We start from the raw sequence: 24,081 nt of genomic DNA, 5'->3' as shown, positions 1-24,081 counted from the left end.
AATTTATTATTTTGTCATTTCACGTATCATATGTAGAATATATTTACATCCTATTACTCCCAACTTTCTGTCTTCTTTATTTGCTCATTTTGAATCTACTTTTCACCACTGAGTACAGTTGGTAATTTCTGTATGTACACAGGTACTACAGCTCTTATGACCCACTCCAAAACCATTAACAGAAAATATCCTCTCAGCGGCGAATGGCACGTCATTCATTTTCCAGTGGACTTCTGTGGTATTTAGCTATTAGAATCTCTCTTTCAATTCCTCCAAGATGTTTCCTGGGTCATTCAAGGGAGAGGATGTAATATAGATGTTCCATTTAAGGCTAAACACGCCACAGTCACGTATTCTCTGTCTTTTGACCAGTTATGAGTCTCTGCATTAACTGCCAACTTCTGCAAAAAGAAGCTTCTCTGATGACGATTTATGGGAAAACTAAACCAGTCAATGGACACAAGCATGAGTATTTAGATGGCAACAATATACAGCGTCCATTCAACAACATAACAGCAGGAGGTTCTCCCCCAGGGCCGTCCGCAGGGCCGTCAGTCTGCCCAGCCACCAGTGAGTGAGGCTGAATCACCAAGCCTGAGGTGCCCTCTGTACAGTGGGCTTGACATCCAAGTCGAAGCTATTGCTCAGTCTCATAATGATTACGTCCTTATTGTTCCAATCACAGCTGAGTGAGACTGCTTATGGCTTTTCCCTCCCAGCAGGCTTCAGAGCAACTTCTACCATCATGAAAGGTAGATAGCAGGGAGGACGCCTTCAGGAACCAGTGCGATTGCTCCATATGTTGTGAAGAAAGTGTGTACTGTCTTAGCAGCTGGGTCCTTAGCCAAGTTTTGATGGACAACCAAGAGCAATGCAATAGACTGTATTGTTTGACAGATCGCTGTGATGTGTCTAGCCAAGAAATCAAAGTGGAATTTCCTAAGACGGACACTGGTCTTTTTCCTCCTTCTTGATCAATTTCTTTAGGTGTACGGATTTCAGAACATTTATCATATATTATATTTCATCCCCACCCATTTACCTTGATATATTTTCCTTCATACCTGAATAAGTTCCATTGTGCATATGTCTCACAATTGATTTTCTTTATCAGTTGATGAACATTTAGGTTCTTTTTCTTTCCTGGCTATTGTGAATGAAGCAGCAAGAAATGTAAATGAGGAAATGTCACTGTTGTGGAATATAGAATCTTTTGGGTGTATGCCCAGGAATGGAATAACTTGGTTACATCATAAATCTTTTTCTAGAGCTTAAGAAACCTCCACCCATATTACCAGAGTATCTGTACCAGTTCATACTCCCACCCATATATCCCTGCCAGAATTTTTTGTCTTTTGCTATTTCATCTTATCTAATATAATAGGATAACATGAATCCTCAAAGTAGCCAAGTGGTGCTGGAAAGATGGATCAGTCGTTAAGGATCATGTACTGTTCCTCCAGAGGACCTGTGTTATGCTCCTAGAACCTGCATCAGGTGGCTCATGATTTGCAATTTCAGCTTCTTACCTCATATTCTGGCCTCTTCAAGACTCTTGAAACCATGGGCGCGCGCGCACACACACACACACACACACACACACACACACACACACACACACAGCACAATTAAGAATAAAATAAATCTTTAGGTTAATAGTAATTACCAAATCCTATATATGATTCAATATATACTAATATACTAATATTCCTTAAACAGAACTCTGTTGAATCAAACACTACAGTCATTTTAATGGCTACATTAGTCTTCATTACATGAATGCAATGACCACCTTATTGCTTCTCGTAAATAACATTTTGAAGGTGCTTTTTTGTCTCTTCTTTTTTCTATCTTTTCTTTCCGTTGTCTGTTAGTTTCTTTCTTCATGTAGTTGGTTTTAAAAGCTTCTTAAACTGTGTTACCACAAATACTAATACTGAGTCAAAGATCGCTATATAATTCTGTTGGTGAGTATGAATAGCTGCTTTTTCCTCATTTCCTCAAACTCATAATAAGAGGATATTAATCATGAACTCAAATATATACTTGTGTGAGCTATTTTTGTAAAAAAAAGTAGGAAATCAAAATAAAGATGAAAATTAGAAACAGACATTGCACTATCACTAAGTGTATGCTCTACCTTGTTAAGAAAATACAAGCCCTCAAGGGCGTGGAGAAAATGTACAGAGGCTGGATGCCAACCATTGCTTCAAAATGAGTGTGCAAAGCTACTCTGTCTAGGGTACATTTTATGTTATAAGCGCAAAGCACCATCTATTCAACAATGCCTATGCCCATATGGACAGAATATTTTTTAATGAATAGCAAATCTCCTCAAAGACTCCTGTGGCCTTTATCAAGAATTCCAGTGATGATGATATGAAGGCGACGAACCACAGCCTATTTTTTTTTTTTTTTTTGAATCGAGCTGTGGGAAGATCTGGGAATGATTATAATCCATCCAGGATTCTCAGGCATCAAGAACCTAGTGATTAAAGATCTTTGCTCTTTCCACCCATAATTTTCATCTGTTTCCATCTTCCTATACCAAATTCATGCTTCTTTCCCAGCTGTGGCGTGTGTACATCAAATTCCTGCTTCTTACCCAGTTCTGTGCATGCGTACATCTGTGCTTATCTTCTGTAGTCTGTTCCCTGCTTCTATTCTTTGTGCTCTCTAAAAGTCTTTCCAATCTTTAAATACAGAATTAACCTACCTATAAAGCTTTGTTTAATTCCTGAATTTGAATTTACAGCCTTTATTATTTAGAGAGGCTGTGATAAATATAAGCTTCAACTAACCTAGCCTTGACATTGGCCCATAGTTTAACTGCAGATGGAAACATTTTTTTTTTCTAATCTTTGCCTCAGTTTTCTCATAGTAAAAACAGTGAATATGGAAACATTTTCTCTTAGGTTTTAGTAGAGAGTAATTTAATTCAGTGCAACTAATTTCTTTTTGTTTTGTGTGTGTGTGTGTGTGTGTGTGTGTGTTTTACATTACACTCTTTTACTATATTGTCATTATTATTAGTTTATTATTATTACTAATGTTATTGTTATTGTCACTAGTATTATTATTGAATTAGAGTCTCACTTTGATAGGTTTGTCAGGAACTCACTGTGTAGTGCAGGATGGCTTGGCACTTGAGATGATACTCATGCCTCAGGCTCCCGAATGCTGGGGTTACATGAGTGAGTTACCATGACTGGCATTATTCTTTAAAGTTCTGTAATCAGAAATTCTGTTGCTGGTATTATCTGTTGTTAAGAATTCTTGCAGAATTAGTTCATTAAGTGAATAATACATATGAGCATTAGGTGATTAATGTAAGTAGCTGAATTGATATACTTTCCTCTGTATTTTTATTTTCCCCATTTAGTTAAATAAAACTCAGGATGTTACATATGACAACATAAATGATGTCATTTGCCTGGACGCAGACACTCACAAGAAAAGAACAATGAACAGATGTGAGAAACAGTGTTTCAGAAGGGATGAATATGTACTTGAGGCATGGGAGTTTGAATAAGAAACACCTGTCCTAGCTAAGCTTGGAAACAGTGTATACCAAGAGGAGCCAAACTCAAGGCTGGTGGAGCAACCTATTAGCAGACATCTAACAAGACAGACAGAATGAGAATCTTGGATGATGGACTGTTTTCCTTGAAAACATGATCATAATTACCATTCTAAAGTGAACACCAAGATAAAAATGTTGTTTTTAAATTTCCTTATCCAACACAGTCCTACATTACATTTTCCGCTTACTTATATACAAATAGCAAGAATGAAGAAATAACAAAACTCAGCCTTTCATTTGTGGTTATTATACTCAACCACTAGAGCTCCTGTTGGGAGACAGTGACTGCATATGAAAGTAAATTCATGACCATATTAGCTAAGTTAATGGCTTTTATTTGTTCCCCACTTAACAAAGAGCCAAACATTGAAAAGGTATTGAGCAATTGCATCATATGAAAGAACAGCAATTTAATTGCAATAAATGTTAAAATAATTTATTTAGAATAGACTAAGATATGCATTTATATTCTATCATTCATTTACTTCCAGTACTGTGGGCCACATTAAATTGTAAAATACAAAGTCATCAACCTGAAATTCTTCTTGCAGTCACATCACTGGAGTGTGTTCTGTTCCTCTCTGTTTGGTATAACATCATTAAGCCCTGTTATAGTTATTCAGTTCCTTTGTGGTCATCTAAAGACTCTTTTCAGTTCTAATTTTGTAGTGTGACCTGGAAAAAAATATGTGGATTTCCTTGAACTGGTTAGGAAGCAAAATTGAACCAGACTCTTCGCTCTCCCCAGTTGTTCACACTTGACTTTCATTATTAGCAATTCAAGAAGTGCAACATATTATTTCAAGTTCTAGAACATCAAATGTGGAAGAGCTTATCAGAGAGCATACTTACCACTGAGTAAAGTGTGTGAAAAGTCGCAGTCAATACCCAGATTCTGAAACTTAGAAATTGCTGAACCACCTATATGTTCTAGTTCACTGGTTGAAAGAGGTCAATAAGATAGGTATCTGACTACCAATCAAATAACTCAAGTACCAGAAGAGAAAAGAAATGTTACTTAATTGAGTTCTTTCTGAATATACAGTAGAAATATTTAGCTTCAGATTTCATAGCCAAATTTCTACTAATTGTGTTTTGTTTTACAGACAGATTAGCTTCAACGCCTAGACTTTATAAGAGGCACTTTAAAAAAAAAATTTTTATTAATTACACTTTATTCATTTTGTATCCCCCCATAAGCCCCTCCCTCCTCCCCTCCCGATCCCACCCTCCCTCCCCTTTCTGCATGCATGCCCCTCCCCAAGTCCACTGATAGGGGAGGTTCTCCTCTCTTTTCTGATCTTAGTCTATCAGTTCTCATCAAAAGTGGCTGCATTGTCCTCTACTGTGGCCTGGTAAGGCTGCTCCCCCTTCAGGGGGAGGTGATCAACGAGCAGGCCAATCAGATTAAATGCAACTGTACCAGGCTACAAAGTTCCCTGAAATATTCCATTCTCCAGGTCCTGTAGCATTGCTACAGAAGTACTTCAGAGGATTAATTTGATTATTTGGAACTTATTTTCATGTGTAATTCTAAGAATTTTGCCTTTATTCCTCTTCTGCCTCTTAATGGTCTAGTATTAACCATTTTTATTGGTAAAATCATCCATCCATATGGTAGACTGAAGTTACAAAATTACTGTCCTATTTTATTAACTTGAAAAATGTTCTCTCTCTCTCTCTCTCTCTCTCTCTCTCTCTCTCCTGTGTGTATACGAGTGTGTGTACGAGGAATATGTGACAGCAGAGAGTGCCACACTTTAGTATGTTGATTTTGATTTTCTATTTTTTCTTGCTCAATATGTTTGTCACTGTTTATTTGCATGAGTGATTAGCATTAAATTAGCAGCATAGCTTCTTAAATTTTCTTTATTACTATTATTATTATTAGTTATAATTTATTCACTTTGTAGCCTGGCTATAGCTCCCTCCCTGATCTCCTCCCAACCCCATTCTCCCTCCCTCTTTCCTCTCTATGTCTCTCCCCTGGTCCACTGATAGGGGAGGCCTCCCTCCCTACTATCTGATCATAGCCTATCAGGTCTCAGTAGGACTGCTGTATCCTTTCCAGTTAGCCCACCTCACCAGGGGGAGGTGACCAAAGAGCTAGCATAGTTTTGAATAAAAACTCTTCTTGCCATGATGATTCTGTACAAAGGGATACAAATCAGAAAGAAAGAAGTCAAAGTATCACTATTTGCAGATGGTATGATAGTATACATTGGTGACCCCAAAAATTGAACCAGAGAACTCCTTCAGAGGATAAACACCTTCATCAAAGTTGCTGGATACAAAATTAACTCAAAAAAATTAATAACCCTCTTGTGTAACAAAGACAAAAGGGCTGAGAAAGAAATTAAGGAAACTACAACATTCACAATAGCCACAACAACAACAACAAAAACTTCAAGTCTCTGAAGAAAGAAATTGAAGAATATATCAGAAGATGGAAAGATGCTCATGGATTGGATTAACAGTGAAAGTGGCCATCCTGCCAAAAGAAATCTATAGATTCAATGCAATTCCCACTTGAAACTTCTTAAGATTTCCATTTCACTACTGACTTGTGTCTGTATGTGTGCTTCTGTATGAGTATATAAACATGGGTGCAGGTCCTCACAGAGGCCAGAAAAGGGCATCAGATCACCTCAAGCTGGCTAATGTGGGTTCTCAGAACTGAATACTAGCCATCTGCAAGAATGATGTCAAGTCATGCTCCAAACTGCTGATGTGTCTCTTCACTTCCCCAGAATTTATTCTTAAAGTCTGTTTATTGTACATATGTGATATACATCAGTTTTGTAGTTATTAAGTTAATGATAGGGCTGGTATCAATTAAGTATTTGATTAGGATTTAACAAGATAGAAAATGAAGTTTATTAGTCCCTGTCACATTAGAGACAAATGATTAATTAACTGCATTCCGTGAATGTGCAATGGAATAGTAGTTTGATTCCAAAAAAACAACATTTAAAACATATATATTATTTTATAGATACTTGGAGCCTATCTAATCTGCTGCCTAAGGATGAAGTCATCTTATTTATCCAAGTATATCAGTCACAGAGACTGGTAGTTTCTTAAGTAATGGCATGACTGAGCTTTTGAAAAACACTTACAGTCTCTTATGAAGAATATTTCAGGCTACCTTTTTCTTCTTACCCTTGTCCAAGCATTCTCTTCCTGTGCCTCTCATATACCGAATTTCATATATATTTATGTCTTTCTCTTCTACCAAACCTCGGAGGACAACCAAGGCTGAACTTGTGCTGTGGTTTCTTCGTTTCCATCTGCTCAGGGCTTCCGGCTCTGGCACGGGATAGCAGTCTACAAATGCCTCCCATGCTCTACAAAAAATGCGCCTCTAAACATAGATCGGGATGACTGAAATGTCACAGTAATCGTGAATACAGGCATGTCTAACTCCATTGTTAATGACTGACATGGTATGAAATTTAGATAGCAATCAAGAATGATTTCACAATTATAGATTTTATGTGATTGTAGGCTGTCTATAAGATTGAATAGTTAGTTTATTTCTGAATAAGAAATAATCTCCAGTGATAAATATATTTATAGCAAGAAAGTGTACAATATAAGAATAAGGTACATTTTAGTAGCATAAGGCACAGACCATTCAGGTTAAGGAAATGGTATCAGATGAGTTTGAAAATCCAGAGTTGAAGAAAAGGTCATTTTTCAATACAAAATAAGATCAGCATTCTTTTGGAAGTAAGAATTCTTAGAAAGATACAAATTATATTTGCCATATACTATAAGACATTACTTAATAATACTAACACTAACTCTGTGTTTTCAGATCAGGATCACATTCTGTTTGCCCAGGGTAAGTATTACATCTGTCCAGGTATGTTAGGAGAAAACTGAGCACACAATTATGAAAAGAATTTTAAGGGAGCTTTCTCAATACAGCTGTGTAACAAACATGGGTCTCTGGTGATTGAAAGCATGAAGAATGGGTCTTCGTATTGTAGCATGGTAATCATGCACTTTATGGCTAATATTCACTTATAGGTAAGTACATATCATGGGCATCTTTCTGGGTCTGGGTTACCTCACTTAGGATGATCTTCTCTAGTTCCATTATGTGCCTTCAAATTACATAATGCCTTTGTTTTCAATATCTGAATAGTATTCCATTATATAATTGTACCATATTTTCTTTATCCATTCTTCAATTGACGGACATCTAGGTTGTTTCTGCTTTCTGGGTTTTACAAATAAATCTGCTATGAACATAGTTGAACAAGTAAGTGTCTTTGTGGTATGGTAGAGTACCTTCTGGGTAAATGCCAAGGAGTGGTATAGCTGCTTCTTGAGGTAGATCTATTGCCAGTTTTCTGAGAAAACTCTAGATTAATTTCCACAGGGGTTGTACAAGTTTGTACTCCCACCAGAAATGAAAGAGTGTTTTCCTTGCTTCAAATCCTTTCCAGCATGTGCTGTCACTTGAATTTTTTATCTTAGCCATTCTGACAAATATAAGATGTAATCTCAGGGTAGTTTTGATTTTCATTACCCTGATGACTAAGGTCATTGAACATTTCTTTTCTATTGAATTTGTATTTTATTATATTAATTATAGTTTATTCACTTTGTATCTCAGCTGTAGCCCCCTTTCCTCATTCCCTCCCAATCCCACTCTCCCTCCCTCATCTCCTCCCATAACTCTCTCCAAGTCTACTGATAGGGGAGGTCCTCCTCCCCTTCCATCTGACCCTAGCTTATCAGATTTCATCAGGACTGGTTGGTTGCATTGTCCTCCTCTGTGGCCTAGTAAAGGCTGCTCCCCCTTAGGGGGAGCTGATCAGAGAGTCAGCCACTGAGTTCATGTCAGAGACAGTCACTTTTCTTTTCAGTACTTCTTTGCCATTAGATTTTACTGTTGAGAATTTCTCTGTTTGGCACTGTATCCCTCCCCCCCCTTTTTTTTTTTTACATCAGATGCTTTTGTTTCTTGATGTTTAATTTCTTGAGTTCTTTATATACTTTGAATACTATCCCTCTGTCAGATGTGGGGTTGGGAAATATCTTTTCCCATTCTGAAGGCTGCCATTTGGAGGGCCCAAGGGAGAATTCTTGGATCTAAATCAGAAGAGAAAATAAAATAGACATCTGAAGTAGATGAAGAGAGGAAACTGGGTGGGGGAGTGGTAAGGAGGGTTACAGGGGTGGAGAGAGCAGGGGTAGGGGAAAGTAATGGGAGAGAGTATGGAAATTGAGTTGGTCACAGTGTTTTATTACTGGAATAAGAAAGTAAGCGATACAGGGCCAGTGACATTATTTATCCAGGGAGGGTTGAGCCTAAGTTCTGAGTGTCTGTGAATGGCTGAGTGTAGAAATTAAATTTGGATAATGGATATTTTAATGATTTAGTCTGAATGTACAATTTTGCTTTCTGTAATGTAGCAGGTTAAGTCGCTGTAGCCTGCTGCTAAAGGTGCTTACAGTATAGCTGGAAGTGATGTCCTGTGCAGAGTGCAATGATGATTTTGGGTGTCTATGACAGCTGGCGGAAGAAAGAATGAAAGCTTTAGAAGAATATTCTTCCCTAAAATAGTAAGGCCATAAGAGTACCGTATGGCCATGTTCTCCAGGAGGACTGAGAGACTGTTGCCAAGGCAATGATGAATAGGTTGGAGAGTTGGGTAGTAGCATCATCTGAAATTGCAAACTGTCCTTTCTGGTAAAAAGAAGGTGATATACTCCCGAAATAGTAGGAAAAATGTAGCTGCATTAAAGTATAGGAAAAAGTCAAAAGAAATTTCTATGAATATTAAGATAAGACTTATAGCCAGAAGATTCTGAGTGGCAGACATAATGGTTAAGAGGATTTGGTAATTTTTGGAAAATGCAGATTATCAGTAGCAATATATTTAATATTTTATACAATAATTAAAAACAAGACTGAATCATGATAGACTGGGAGGAACTGTCTCCCGCCTCAACAGTCATCATTTCCCATTTGGCTTTTTGTTGACATTTACCCAGGGAACCCACACTAAGAATCCAGGGGTTTTAAAACACTGAAAATCAATATACTCCTCCCAAGTGCCACATTTATTACTTGTATTTTGAAAAATGACTATTGTGGGAAATCCTAGAAACGGTTCCTTCAGCTGACCCTAAATTTCATCAGAAAGAGTACAAAATGCAGACTGAACTGGCATAGTTAGGTCCAACCTTCAGGATTTAAAAGGCTCAGTTATGGAGACTCCCATTATATATCTGGGTGATTGTAGTCTAGTTAATATATAAATCCTATGTTACCCGAATAGTCCAATACCTAGAGTCTAGATTCCATTTGTGGTGGTTATCCCTGTTTGTGCACCTCAACATAAGTATGTGTATATGGTGTCAATTTTCAGATTGTACCTTGTCCTATCTCAATCAGAAAGAAAACCCAGGCACTATATTTTTGTACTACAGCACATGATTTTCTTTATATGGTGACATGTTACTGTGGCATGATATTTTCACTGAACAAAAGAAAATAAAAATTTGTCATTTTTAAAATGGTTAAATGTAAAAAAAATGTATAAATTAAAAGGATGAGTAAATAGTAGGTACAAATCAATTATTATTAATGCAAGTCAGTTAAGAATTCACTGTTCTTAATAGGGAAAACGCCAGAACTAAAAATGACTCCTAATGGTTAGACCTTCCCACTTTGTCCGATCAGCAAAATGAAAGTGATAGCTGATGGGGGTTCTTTGCTAGCCTTTAGAAAACCTGAAATCCTCAGTACCCTGACCATCTTTGCATGGTGTTCACACAGGTCACCTGGCTGGGCTTTACCTTTTGTAGTGTCTCTCTCCCACTAGCAAGTGATTGATTACATGGACCTAGGATTTAAATCAGATAGGCAAAGAGAGAAAGTCATTTAAAAACAAGGTCAAATATCAGTAAGAAATCCAATGTTCCAGTGTTGACATCAGATTCAAACTTCAAGGACAAGTTTCCTTTCAGAGGCTTATGGTCTTATGATGGTAGCACAGTGCTCCAGGGCAAGATGAAACTTCAGAATCAGTTCATGAAAGAGGTGTCTGACAACCTGTTCAATTCTTCAGTCCATCTAGAAGCATTTTCCTGGGTGACTGAGAGGCCTGAGTTATTATACTCACACTTGCAGTGCCAAATCTGAAAGAGGATGCACAGTGAAACCAAGATGGATCTGCCAGTCCAGACGAAGTATTTGTGCTACCGGGAAAAGTGATGATTATCCTCCATTATGGCTGTGATCTCCTGCATCCTGTCAGCAATGGCTGGGTACATGTGGTACTCGCAGACAGTACTGTGTTGACATACATGTTCTCACAGTTGTCTACAACAGACTTCAGAAAAGAGTTGAAGATTGTCCCATGGATGCCACAGTAAGACCGGCTTGAAGAATGCTCAAGGACTCTTTACCAGTGCTGTTGTATGTGGCGATTAATATTTACTATTTATAATCTTTTAGTAATGCTGTTGTTAATCCTAAACAGCTGTATAACCAAATCACCACACAGAGACTATGATTTATTTAGTTAACCTAGTACACACTGCTGGGCAATAGTTACTCCATCCTAAACCACCAAGCCCTCATTCTTTCCTAACATTTAGATTCACCCATTATACTTGCTTTTTGTGAAATCTTAGGTCTGGTTCATTCTCCATTTCTTTCCAAGACCTCTCCTCCAACTTCTCTATCCCAGCTCTCGCCTCTCTCTCTCCTCTGCCTCCCACTCCTTCCTGTCCTCTGGATCCTCCCTTCCCCCTTCTACTCCTTCCTCTCCTTTGCTCAACATTGTGGCTGGTTGTTTTATTTTGGTATGCTTACAGAAAGTTAAGAAAGGTGATGCTTGGAATAAGTATCACAATGCAATGTCCAGATTGAAACCAGAGAGTGGGGGAGAGAAATCGACATTTGAATGAACAAGGGTAAGATGTATACATTCAAAAGAATATTATACCAACAAAGTGGTGACCACCTATATATTGGGAAGCTCAGTGCTCATTCTTACTGAATGAGGAAGAGTATGTAGAAGTGGCAGTTCAGAATCCAGAACAACAGAGATCATCTTTCTACTTGATGCTACCTACAAACTCATGCTTAGCTATGATGCTGAAGTTGAAACATAGCTTAGTCAAGTTCTTCATTGTTAGTTTCTCCCATTCTGGCCAATGACATCCAGATGTGTCATGGGTAAGAATATAACCCTTGTAGATTGGCAATGAATATATTCTGCCTACAGGGTCTATGGCAATGCCAGCGTTGGCCTAAGGCAGACAGGGACAGTACCACCTGAGTGACCACATACATGGTGTTGATGCTGGAGGTCTCAACCATTATCTGTGTCATCATCTCTCTGTTATCCTTGAGACATAAGGGGCCTTGCACAGACACACCTGGTATATGTCTAGCTTTAAGAGCTGTTCCTTAGAGAAGAGATGGTGTCAGCTTCTTCATGAATTCCGGCTGGTGACAATGCCAAATCATATGGGTAACTTCAATGGATATCTTGCTTGTTCAGGGCTTCATCATCCACATAGAAGTCTTTTACGCTTCCCACACTATGATGTCATAGTGTGGTAAATCCCTGTATCTCTGCCGCTGGTAAAGTCAGATTTGTGCAGGCAAGAGCCATTTTCAATGACAAGAATGCCAATTTCTTTTCCCATTAGATCAGCGGAGAACTGGGCAACAGAACAGCTAGAGGACTTGGAATGCAGACCAATTGGGCACATAAACTCTTTTCATTTATGTAAAATTAATAATGGATTTGGTTCACAATCATCCTCCAGGGTATGTTACCCCTTTGGTTCCTCGTCATAATACAGTCCAAAAGTACATAGACTGTCTAACCCTACTGACCATTATATGATATCTGTATTGATGATATTACGTTATCATATCACAGGTATACATGATCACAGTATGTATGTATCTCAGTAATTCATCAATACATTAGAAGAAATGAAATAAACTACTGACCATGATGGGTATTCCACATCAAGGACATTATAGAAGCTCAAAACTTTGACATAGGCTAAGGCATTCCTTCCAAATAAAAGAACATAATATTTCAACTCTAACTTCCATCCAGACTGAAGTAGACAAAGTGCTTGGTAAAACTTTTCAAGTTTTGAAATGAGTAAATGCAATTCCTTCAAAAATTACATTGCCCATATTCCAGAAGACCTAAAGGGTTTCTGGCTTTAAAAGAGTTCCATAACGTAAAAGTCTGTTATTCTAATTTAGCTATAATAAAAACAGTCTTGACATTTTTCCTATGTGACCAGAAAGCACCTGTGGTCATGTATGAAAAAGGTTTGACAAGATATCATTTACAGTTAATGACAAACTCTGAAGGATTCTCACAATTTGGGTCTCTTGGAGCAAGGACATTATGACAATAGAATAGAAGTACATATTTTATTCAAAGATAGTATGAGAGCCTTGATAAAATAGGCCATCATTCGATGGAGTCTACCTTCCCTCTGATCCATAAGCAAAGGAAAACCTAACAGAAATACACTTTCATTGAGTGTGTCACATACAGGACTAGCCTAGGTAAGTTAACAAATAAGAGACTGGCAGTTAAACTGTCACATCTGTCACCTTTCTTGTAACTTATATTTAGGTTCCACAGGCAACAACCCTCAACACAAGTATAGGTAAAGGAAATGTGATACATCCAGACAATAGAATAATACACAACCATTAAAAATAAAATTATAACATTTGTAGGTAAATGGACAGAACTAGAAAAAACAATGTCCTGAGTGAAGTAACCAAGATCCAGAAAAATACATTATGCATTTACCTATATGTGGATATTATTCATTAAGTCAATGATAACCAACCAACAGCTTTATGAGCATAAAGCTTAGATATAGAGCAAGGAAATATGCAGAATGTAGATCTTTCTAGGAAAGGAAAAGGAGATCAATCTGTATTAATTAACTGAAGGGAACTGGAATGAAAGGATCAAGTAGGGAGGAAAGGAAAGAAAAGGCAAAGGGAGGGAATATACAGAGACACAGCTAAAATCAAGAGCCATTTGAGCTATAATATAGAAGCTAAATACAACAACAGCTCCCTAAAATAGATACAAATATGACAGTGATCTGAATGAACTGACCAAACAATGAGGAAGACTGAGCCCAAGGTGAACATATATTGTCACCAAATTATTCCAGTACCAGGAATGGGTTACATCTAATTAAGCCATTGTTCAAAGAGGTCCCATGGAAATCCCCCTAACAACTCAGGCTATTTCCAAGGCAATAGGTTGCTCTCCACAACATGATGGCAAGACAACAACTACACAACTCATTGAATATGGAGAAGTTGAGCTGGTGCCTAGATAGAGCCTTCTCCTTACTGGTTAGTTCTTACCAGAAGGACTCTGTATGTTACCAAAGGAGAAATATATACACCAACCCAGTTACAAGTTTGTATAAACAAGCTACCACTTGTTCTCTGTATTGCCAATAAAAACAACAAGCCAGGGCTGAATAATGGAGAGAATAGGGTGGGACATCCTGATCTAGAGGGTAGGAGAAAGAAGAGTGGGAAGAAAGATCCTAGAGGAGAAGACTGGGAAAAAATCAGGGAAAATGAACCTGACCTAAGATAGGACTAAAAAGCAAGTATAATGTGGGACATATGAATGGGAGGAAAGTACATGGGCTTGGAGATTTAGGATGGCCTAACTATTGCCAGCATTGTGCTCTAGGTTAATTAAATAAATCCTAGTCTCTATGTGGTAATTTGGGTATACAGCTGGCTTAGGAATAACTGCTGTTTAACTAAAACATAAATCAACATTAAATATTAATAGTCATCAACACCCTGAAAAAGAGAAGAAAGAAAAAGTGTAAGATCCAGAGGGGATAGAGAACACCAAAGAAGCAAGGCCTGGTAAAACAGCATGATGAAAGCACATACAAGCTACAGAGCCTGAGGCAGCATACACAGGGTCCTAGAGATGAAAGAAGTGAACACAGGCTTACATCTCTAACATAGGGGCACTTGGCAATCGATAACCACTTGCAAATTAAAATTAAGCTTAAGGGTAGGATGCTCCTACATCCAATGTCCATCCCATTTGTCTTTCTAAGTGAGGATTGATCATCTTACCCCATGTCCTTTTTCTTATTTGTCTTCTTTAGGTGGATAGATTTTAGTATATTTATCCTATCTTATAGGACGATATAAGTGAGCATATACCACGTGTGTCTTTCTGCTTTTGGGATACCTCACTCAGTATGATCGTTTCTAGGTTCCACCATTTGCTTGCAAATTTCATGATTTCCTTGTTTTTAATCGCTGAGTAGTATTCCATTGTGTAAAAATACCACAATTTCTGTATCCATTCCTCAAATGAGGGACATCTGGGTTGTTTCCAGGTTCTGGCTATTACGATAAAGCTGCTACAAACATGGTTGAGCAAATGTCCTTGTTGTGTACTTGAGCCTCTTTTGGATGTATGCCTAAGAGTGGAATAGCTGGATCTTGAGGAAGCACTATTCCTAATTGTCTGAGAAAGTGCCAGATTGATTTCCAGAGTGGTTGTACAAGTTTTCATTCCCACCAGCAATGGAGGAGGGTTCCTCTTTCTCCACAACCTCTCCAGCATGTGTTGATGTAAGAGCAAACAAGTAACAGGACAGGAGCCTACCACAGAGGGCCTCTGAAAGACTCTACCTAACAGTGTATCCAAACAGATATTAAGACTCATAACCAAACCTCTGGCAGAGTGCAGGGAACCAAAAAAAAAAAAAAAGGAAGGGGTGGTGATAGGACCTGGAGAGGTCAGGAGTTCCACAAGGACCAAATATATCTGGGCACAGGGGTCTTTTATGATACTGTTTCTCCAAACAAGGACCATGTCTGGATGCAACCTAGAGCCCCTGCTCAGATGTATCGCTTGGTAGCTCAGTATCCAAGTGGGTACCCTAACAAGGGGAAGAGAGACTGTTTCTGACATGAACTGGAAGGAGGGCTCTTTGACCCCACACCCACACCCCCAGGGAGAAGCAGCCTTGCTGGCCACAGAGGAGGACTTTGCAGCCAGTCTGGAAGACACCTGATAAACCAGTATCAGATGAAAGAGGAAGAGGTTCTCCCTTATCAGTGGACTTGGAAAGGGGCAGGGAGGAGATGAGGGTGGGAGGGTGGGATTGGGAGGGAAAAAGGGAGTGGGATACAGCTGGGATACAAAGTTAACAAACTGTAACTATTATTAAAAAAAATTAAACTAAAAAAGTGGGTAGGCTGCACACCAGGATTAGATGTCCAAGAGTAAGAAAACTCATCTTTGGAGGTCCCTTGTCTCATCATGTAATATCTGGGCTCAGTTTTCCTTTTCTTTATACACAGCTTCTGAGTATATATTATTGCTTCTGGTTTTGTGGTTTTATGGAATTAATGAGTGTGCAAGTGAGTGGGTCTGTAACTATATATGTTTCTTGTGCCACTTCCTGGGGCCCTTTTTTTTCTGCTTTGTCCTATTCAGGTTTATATGTGTGTTTTTATAAAATGTTACTTTATTTCATTATTATGCCTTAGAAGCCTGCTTGTTTTCTAATGAGAGGCAGAAAGGAGGAGGATCCAGATGGGAGTCAAGGCAGGGAAGGCTTGGGAGGAGTAGAATAAAGAACATTTCAATCAGGGTATATTAGGTAAAAAAATATATTTTCAGTAAGAGAAAAAAAATAAATCACTGAGAAATGCCCACCTTTCAATTGAAAATAAATCACTGTTATGTATGTAACATAGAGACAGCAAAACAATGAAAGTTCAATGAACATAAACTTAGTGGTTTTAGTGGTTAGGACCAAACTGAGTTTCCTAGACCATGCCACAGACAAATGCTACAAAGTGTCTGTGGCTTCATGTAACTCTAGCACCCCCCCCCACACACACACACACATATCTGCAACACACACAGCTTTCATGACTTCCATTGAAAAATTTTATATTCCTGGAGAATTTACCCTTGTATTCCTTAAGCTATTTCTTTAAAAATAAATAAAAGCACTCATTAGTATGGTAATTAGTAACATATTTCCTTTTCAAAGCAATGAAATCAATTTTTGCATGAAACATGGTATCTTTATATGCTCATTTGATTTTCCTTTTTCCTATCTTGCAACAAATGGCTTTTAATGAGGTTTATATTTTCCATTGAAAGACCATAGCTTGACATTGATTCCTGTTGTGGTTTGTTCCTTATTGATTGACCGTTATCATCTTTCAGAAGACTTTTGGATCGTGTCATTGTTTATCTCAATAGAGGATAGTGTGTTGGTAGATTTTCAGCATTATCATTACGTTAGAAACAGTATGACAGATGCTGATCTCATGAATCCTTTTGTACTTTTCACATAAATGTCTTCAGACTATCCAAAATTAATGAGCTAAAATATAATTTATCTCCATTTCCCAGAGAGCTAAAGTATTTGTATTTATTGGCTCACTCAGCAAAGTCATCAGTTCTTAAGCATATGGAAAGGAAGGATCAAATACACTTTCACTTCTGGGTATCTCCAGAATAGCTAAGTGAACGCTATGGCTTCATCGCCAGCAACGTCAGACACTCTCCCTGGAGCTGGAAGAGCAAGAAGCCTGGGAGGTCGCAAACTCAGGAAAAGAAACAATTGAACCCATAGCTGCTGCACTTGTCACAGATCAGTTTTCACAGAACAGAAGAGTTCCCAGTGTGTGCCAGATAAAGAGCTTCAGCAGAGACTGCTGCCAAATTCTTTGTGTCAGAAAGTAAATAATTGGCACCCACACCCACGTGCTGGGATACTGTATTTAGAGAAATGGTTATTTCCCTCTCCATCCAAAATTCCCATTTGGCTTGTTTTATTTTGCTTTAATTTTGATACTTAATATTCTTTCTGCCTTTAGTTTCCATGGGAAATTTGTGAATTTATCAACCTGGACTACACACACACACACACACACACATATACACACACACAAACACATGTATTCAAAACACTTTTTAATGAGGAACAATTAATTATTTAATGCCAAAAAATTCTTTGTAAATATCTTGACAAAATACAGAGAAATCAGAGTAAAGTACTATTTGTAATGCAAGAAGTCAGTGTTCACAAATTGAACAATTAAGCAGATATTTATAGTAGAGATAAAAGTCTTGAAATGTTTAGCATAAAGGATATGTCTGGGAAGATCTGGCAAGGTTCTAGAAGGAAATTAATTTGGAATCAAAATGGAATTTTAGTTAAGAAGTGGGAAATAGCAAGAGCTGGAGAGGACAGAAACTCCACAAGGAGAGCAACAGAACAAGAAAATTTGAGCACAGGGAACATCCCAGAGAGTCATACTCCAACCAAGGACTATCCATGGAGATAACCTAGAACCCTGACAATGCAGCCACTTCTGATGAGAACTGATAGACTAAGATCAGAAGGAAGGAGAGGAGGACCTCCCCTATCAGTGGACTTGGGGAGGGGCTGCATGCAGAAAGGGGAGGGAGGGTGGGATCGGGAGGGGAGGAGGGAGGGGCTTATGGGGGGATACAAAATGAATAAAGTGTAATTAATAATAATAATAATGATAATGATAATAATAATAATATAAAAAATTTGATAAGAATGAAAGCAAAACTAAACTGGGGTCCGTTCCAGTTGGAGAGGAGCCGAGAGAGGTAAGAAGTGATTTGACAGTGAGAAACCACAAACAGCTTCAGGGAAACTGCAAGTGTTAGTGACGGCACCAGTGCCTGTGTAGAGAAGTTGTGTTTAGGAGGTGCAGAGCAGCCGACCTTGACTCTGGGCTGTCAACACTGACCAACATTGCCTCTCACAGAACACCTAGAAATAATTATGGAACATTAAGAAGAATGAATCTTTCATTTACCCACTTTCTTGTAAAAATAATGTCCAAAGATCAAGTGCTAGGGAAAGAAGTTAACTTTATGCTGAATTTTCTTTAGTTTCTTTAACATGTCAAAGAATTGATTTTTTATTTTTAATGCAGGAAGCACAAGTGAAATGCTTTGCCACCACACCTCATTAAAGCAAGCTTTCTTCACTGCTTATTGTTGCTTTTTGCAGAGTCGAGGTAATTTCCACTTTTAACGAGCCAAACAATGTCAACGTCCAGTGAGAGGCAGAAGCACAGCTAGGTGACAGGAAACAGAAAAAAATGTAGGTGAGTCAGGAAGCACTGCCGTGCTTCCCGTGGTTCTCAGATTTGGTTCCTTTTGGACCAATATTGTTGCTCCTGCTGACATCCCATTACAGGCTGTGGCGGCAACTTCTTTACCTCACCACACACTACACCTACAGCTGTGGAAGCTGTTGGAGCTGTCAATCAAGCAGTGACAACTTAGGTACAACTTAGGATGAGACGCTCACATTCGCCAAATGTCTAGAACCCAGCACAAAAGATGTTGCTGCAGACCAAATGGTCCCCGTGAGACTTTTCTACAGTCTCACGTTTGCAACTGTTCAGAGAACTGCTGTTTCTCTGAAAAAGCCACTCCTCGCATTTGGAGATGCCTCTTCATTCATGGCTATGTAAGATGGTTCATAGTGACTTCAAGAGACTTTGCTTCAGCTACAAACAATTCTGGGTAAAACTCACCTAACCACATCAAAGCGGTCCTTAGGTCCTCACAGATATCATCAGGGTCTCCTCCCTCACCAGTGAGGGTCAGAGGTGTGTAGCCCAGGAATTTTGGGAACACTGGTATGGGTATATAGAAAAATCTATGCTTAATAAAGAATAACCCTTAGACATGTGTAGCTCCACCCTTCTTTGGCTATGCAATTTGTCTCTATTTTCCATCCATCCAGCCAGAAACTTGCCACAGTGTGCCCACTGTTTGTGCTGAGGCACAGATCCCAATAATATATCCTCTTTCATATGGATTATCACCAGGTAGGGAGGTTCTCTTGGATGGAGATGGCTAAGCTGATTGTACTGAGGGTAGATAATATGAACTGAAGCTAACCCTGTGCACACTTAGCAATTAAAAAGTTATGAAAGCATTCCAAGCAATAGTGAGGAGAAACAAAACAACACAACAACCAGTTGTATATGGATAGCTACAGAACTGCTATAGGAGAGCCATGAAAGCTGCTAGCTCCAGCTAGTGGAAGAGATTCAGACAGTTGCCTAGAGAAATTTTTCACAGCTGCTAATATGTTGCCAACAGTACCCAGGAGAATTGATAAACATATCAGGCAAACAGGAGCTGTGCTGTACTCAGGGCCAGGTTTGAGCTGCGACAAGAGCTGAGAGTTGCTGGAACCACCATCTGCTGCTGCTAAGACTCAGGGGTTCCAATCTGTCTCTTCATGGTTTCTCTTCAAATTGAGAGCATGAACCATCAGTGAGTTGGTTAAATATACCATTACATAGACAATATCATTCAAACAATAGTCAATGTGCCCAGGGTCCATCTCCTGTCAAAGTGAAGAATCAGCCAATTGTTCTACCCCTAACCTTTCTTGATATGAAGAGCCTTCCAACCCAAAAAGAAGGAATTAGGATTAACTTCAGGATCACCAAAGGTTGTAGCATTAAGGTTCATATTCTGCTGCCACATTTTAAGTAATATATATATATAGTACATATATATATAACCTGGGGTATCTACGCTTTGTATATCAAAACTTAAATTTATTAAATACACATGGAAATAACAAGAAAATAATCTTATGCAAAGTCCCAAGACACAGGGTACAATAAGAAAAAGAGGATCTCTAATATTTTTAATGGATGGTTAATGCTCCTGAGGCCTGTATATTTAGAATTAACGGGATAGAATAAACTTTAGTTTATAAAAAAATGACATGTGGAGGAGACATTGACACATGGTATATGTATATGTTGTATGTTTCAGGACATTAGTTCTTTAGTAGTCACCCAGAAAATGTTTGTTTCTCTAAAAAAAATCCACTATGTGTTCAGAATGGCCTTATAACCATTAGTTATTAGAAATATAAATAAGAAACCCATAAATTTTACCCACAAAAATCTGATGGGATCCACTCATTCTAGCTAACAACATACTCTTCATGAAGAGGAATTGTATAAGATGTCATGACCAAAGATTTCATAATATTCTCTTGAGACTTCTCTTTTATTTTATTCCATTTGCCCAGAAAAAAGTTAAGAAAACCTTTCTACATGAGGATATCTCATATCAAAGCCCAAATAATCATTTTTGTCTCTTAGCAAACCCAGCAATGGATGCAATAACACCTCCTATCTGGGTCTGACTGGCGCAAGAAAGGCCAGGAGTGGAGAAAGGGTGCTGGCTGCTTCCCGCCTCAGCATCAGTTTCCTCCCCACACAAGTGTTGATCAAGAATACCAGCATGGCCACACAAAAGCAATCCCTGGATCAACTGTTTCTCCAAACTATTCTTAAATAATTCTCTCAAATCTTTAGACCCTCATTAGCTTTTTGCTAAGAATGTTGCTCTTCACTCTTTCAGTAATGGCTAACTTCTCACTAGATGGATCTGGAATCTCAGTTGTTAAGACATCTGAAAGAGGAGATGGAAGAGTCAGTAGTACAGTGAAAGCATAGGGTACATACCCTTCCCATGTAAATGGGAAGAAAAGAGGAAGTTGTGAAAATTGATTTAAAAATGGCTAACCAGAATGATACTTACAAACAAAACAGTATAGTGAACAGTTTTTTTTTCCAGCTTTGAGGTTCAAAGGCTTAGTCAATATTTGTCTGCTCTACTTACAATTTATTTGCTATTACAATTGTTTTTAAAATTCAGTTTCTTTATGAAGTAACTCTATTAATCAATGGCTCATATTTGAAATCTACTATAATAACAGGACTCTACAAATGGTGGTACGTTTCCTATTGTTATGAAAATTGATGTTTTAAATTTAGTAGAGCTGTTATAAAAATAATCATACCTTCTGATACAATGCTGCTTTGATGAGATAAGTTAAATCACCCTGAACTACAAGGTGACTGGGGAAAGGTCTGGGACAAAATAAATCTGTTCAAAAAGGTAGCTGACAGTTATCCTATCAATGATACATCTAATCGATTTTGTCTGCTGTTCAAGAGAAAAGGGATGATTTCTCTGAGAAATATTTCTATGTTGAAATATGTAATATTGTCTGGCATCAAGCACCCAGCCCTCTTCAAGTCTAAGTGGGTGGCTGTACATAAGATGTGTGAATGTTGTTATTATATAGAGATTTTAGTAACAGAAACAGTGTTGTTACTAACTATAGGCGAGATTACTCCACAGTTCTCATCTCCCTTCAGGAACTATATTAAAGTGATCCAGACTGTTTGTGTAAAGTATATTTAGCAAAACAAAGTACATTCCAGACGAAAATTGTAGTGGGATTACATAGACAGATAGGCAGATTGATAGATAGATAGATAGATAGATAGATAGATAGATAGATAAATAAAGAAACAAACAAGCAAACAAACAAAGAAAAAGGGTAAATTCCTATTGGGACCTACACTATTAGTTTTTTTTTTTTCATTTTTATTTTTTTTTTAAATTTTTAATTAATTACACTTTATTCATTTTGTATCCCCCCATAAGCCCCTCCCTCCTCTCCTCCCGATCCCACCCTCCCTCTCCTTTCTGCATGCATGCCACTTCCCAAGTCCACTGATAGGGGAGGTTCTCCTCTTCTTTCTGATCTTAGTCTATCAGTTCTCATCAAAAGTGGCTGCATTGTCCTCTACTGTGGCCTGATAAGGCTGCTCCCCCCTCAGGGGGAAGTGATCAAAGAGCAGGCCAATCAGATTATGTCAGAGGCAGTCCCTCTTCCCATTACTATGTAACCCACTTGGACACTGAACTGCCATGGGCTACACCTGTGCAGGGGTTCCAGGTCATCTCCATGAATAGTCCTTGGTTGGAGTATGAGTCTCTGGGAAGTTCCCTGTGTTCAATCTTAAGAATATTTATGAGGTGAGTAAAGATTCAAAGTGAGAAGGTGATTTTTTTTCCCCCTCCAAATCTTGGTGAACCAGATCTTTCTTTTTTTTTTTTTTTTGAATTTTATTTTTATCTTATCAGTTACATTTTATTAACTCTGTATCCCAGCCATGTCCCGAACCCTCATTCCCTCCCAGTCCCTCCCTCCCTCCCTCATCTCCACCGTGCCCCTTGCCAAGTCCACTAATAGGGACCTCCTCCCCATTCATCTGATCCTGTTTTATCAGGTATCTTCAGGACTGGCTGCAAAGCCCTCCTCCATGGCCTAACAGGACTGCTCCTCCCTTGGGTGGTGGGGAAGCCAAAGAGCCAGTCATTGAGTTCCTGTTAGAAATAGTCCTTGTTCCCCTCACTATGGGAAACCAATTGGTTACTGAGCTACCACAGGCTACATCTGAGCAGAGGTTCTAGGTTACATTCATACATGGTCCTTGGTTGCATGTCAGTCTCAGAAAAGACCCTGTGCCCAGATATATTTGGTCCTTGTGGAGCTCCTATCCTTTCCTCATCAGACTAACTCCCCTTCTTTCTTATGATTCCCTGTACTCTGCCAAAGGTTTGGTCATGAGTCTTTGCTTTGAAAACACTGCTAGTTAGAGTCTTTCAAATGCACTCAGTAGACTCCTGTCATATGTTCAATATGCATCCCATCTGTCTTTCTAAATGAGGATTGATAATCGTACCCCATGTCTGCTCTCTTGATTATCTTTTTTAGGTGTATAGATTTCATTATGTTTATCATATCTTATAGGTCTATATAAGTGAGTATATACCGTGTTTGTCTTTCTCCTTCTGGGATATTTCATTCAGGATGATCTTTTCTAGATCCCACCATTTGCCTGCAAATTTCATGATTTCCTCCTTTTTGATTGCTGAATAGTATTCCATTGTGTAAAAATACCACAATTTCTGTACCCATTCCTCCGTTGAAGGACATCTGGGTTGTTTCCAGGTTCTGGCTATTACAAATAATGCTGCTATAAACATGGTTGAGCAAATATCCCTTTTGTGTACTTCAGAAAACTTTGGGTATATACCTAGCAGTGGTATAGCTGGATCTTGAGGAAGCACTATTCCTAATTGTCTTAGAAAGCCCCAGATAGATTTCCAGAGTGGTTGTATCAGTTTACACTCCCACCAGCAGTGGAGGAGGGTTCCCCTTTCTCCACAACCTCTCCAGCATGTGTTGTCCCTTGAGTTTTTCATCTTGGCCATTCTGATGGGTGTAAGGTGATATCTCAGGGTCTTTTTGATTTGCATTTCTCTGATGGCTAATGAGGATGAGCATTTCTTTAAGTGTTTCTCTACCATTCAACATTCCTCTGTCAAGAATTCTCTGTTTAGCTCTGTTCCCCATTTTTTAAGTGGATTACTTGGTTTGCTGCTTTTCAGCTTCTTTAGTTCTTTGTATATACACGATATTAGTCCTCTGTCAGATAAAGGGTTAGTGAAGATTCTTTCCCAATCTGTAGGCAGGCGTTTTGTTTTGATGACAGTGTCCTTTGCTTT

This window comes from Psammomys obesus, unplaced genomic scaffold (assembly GCF_907164565.1).
Source record: "Psammomys obesus unplaced genomic scaffold, mPsaObe1.curated_primary_1811, whole genome shotgun sequence".
Taxonomy (NCBI): domain Eukaryota; kingdom Metazoa; phylum Chordata; class Mammalia; order Rodentia; family Muridae; genus Psammomys; species Psammomys obesus.
The sequence above is the reverse complement of the archived record's forward strand: the minus strand, read 5'-3'. Positions refer to the sequence as shown.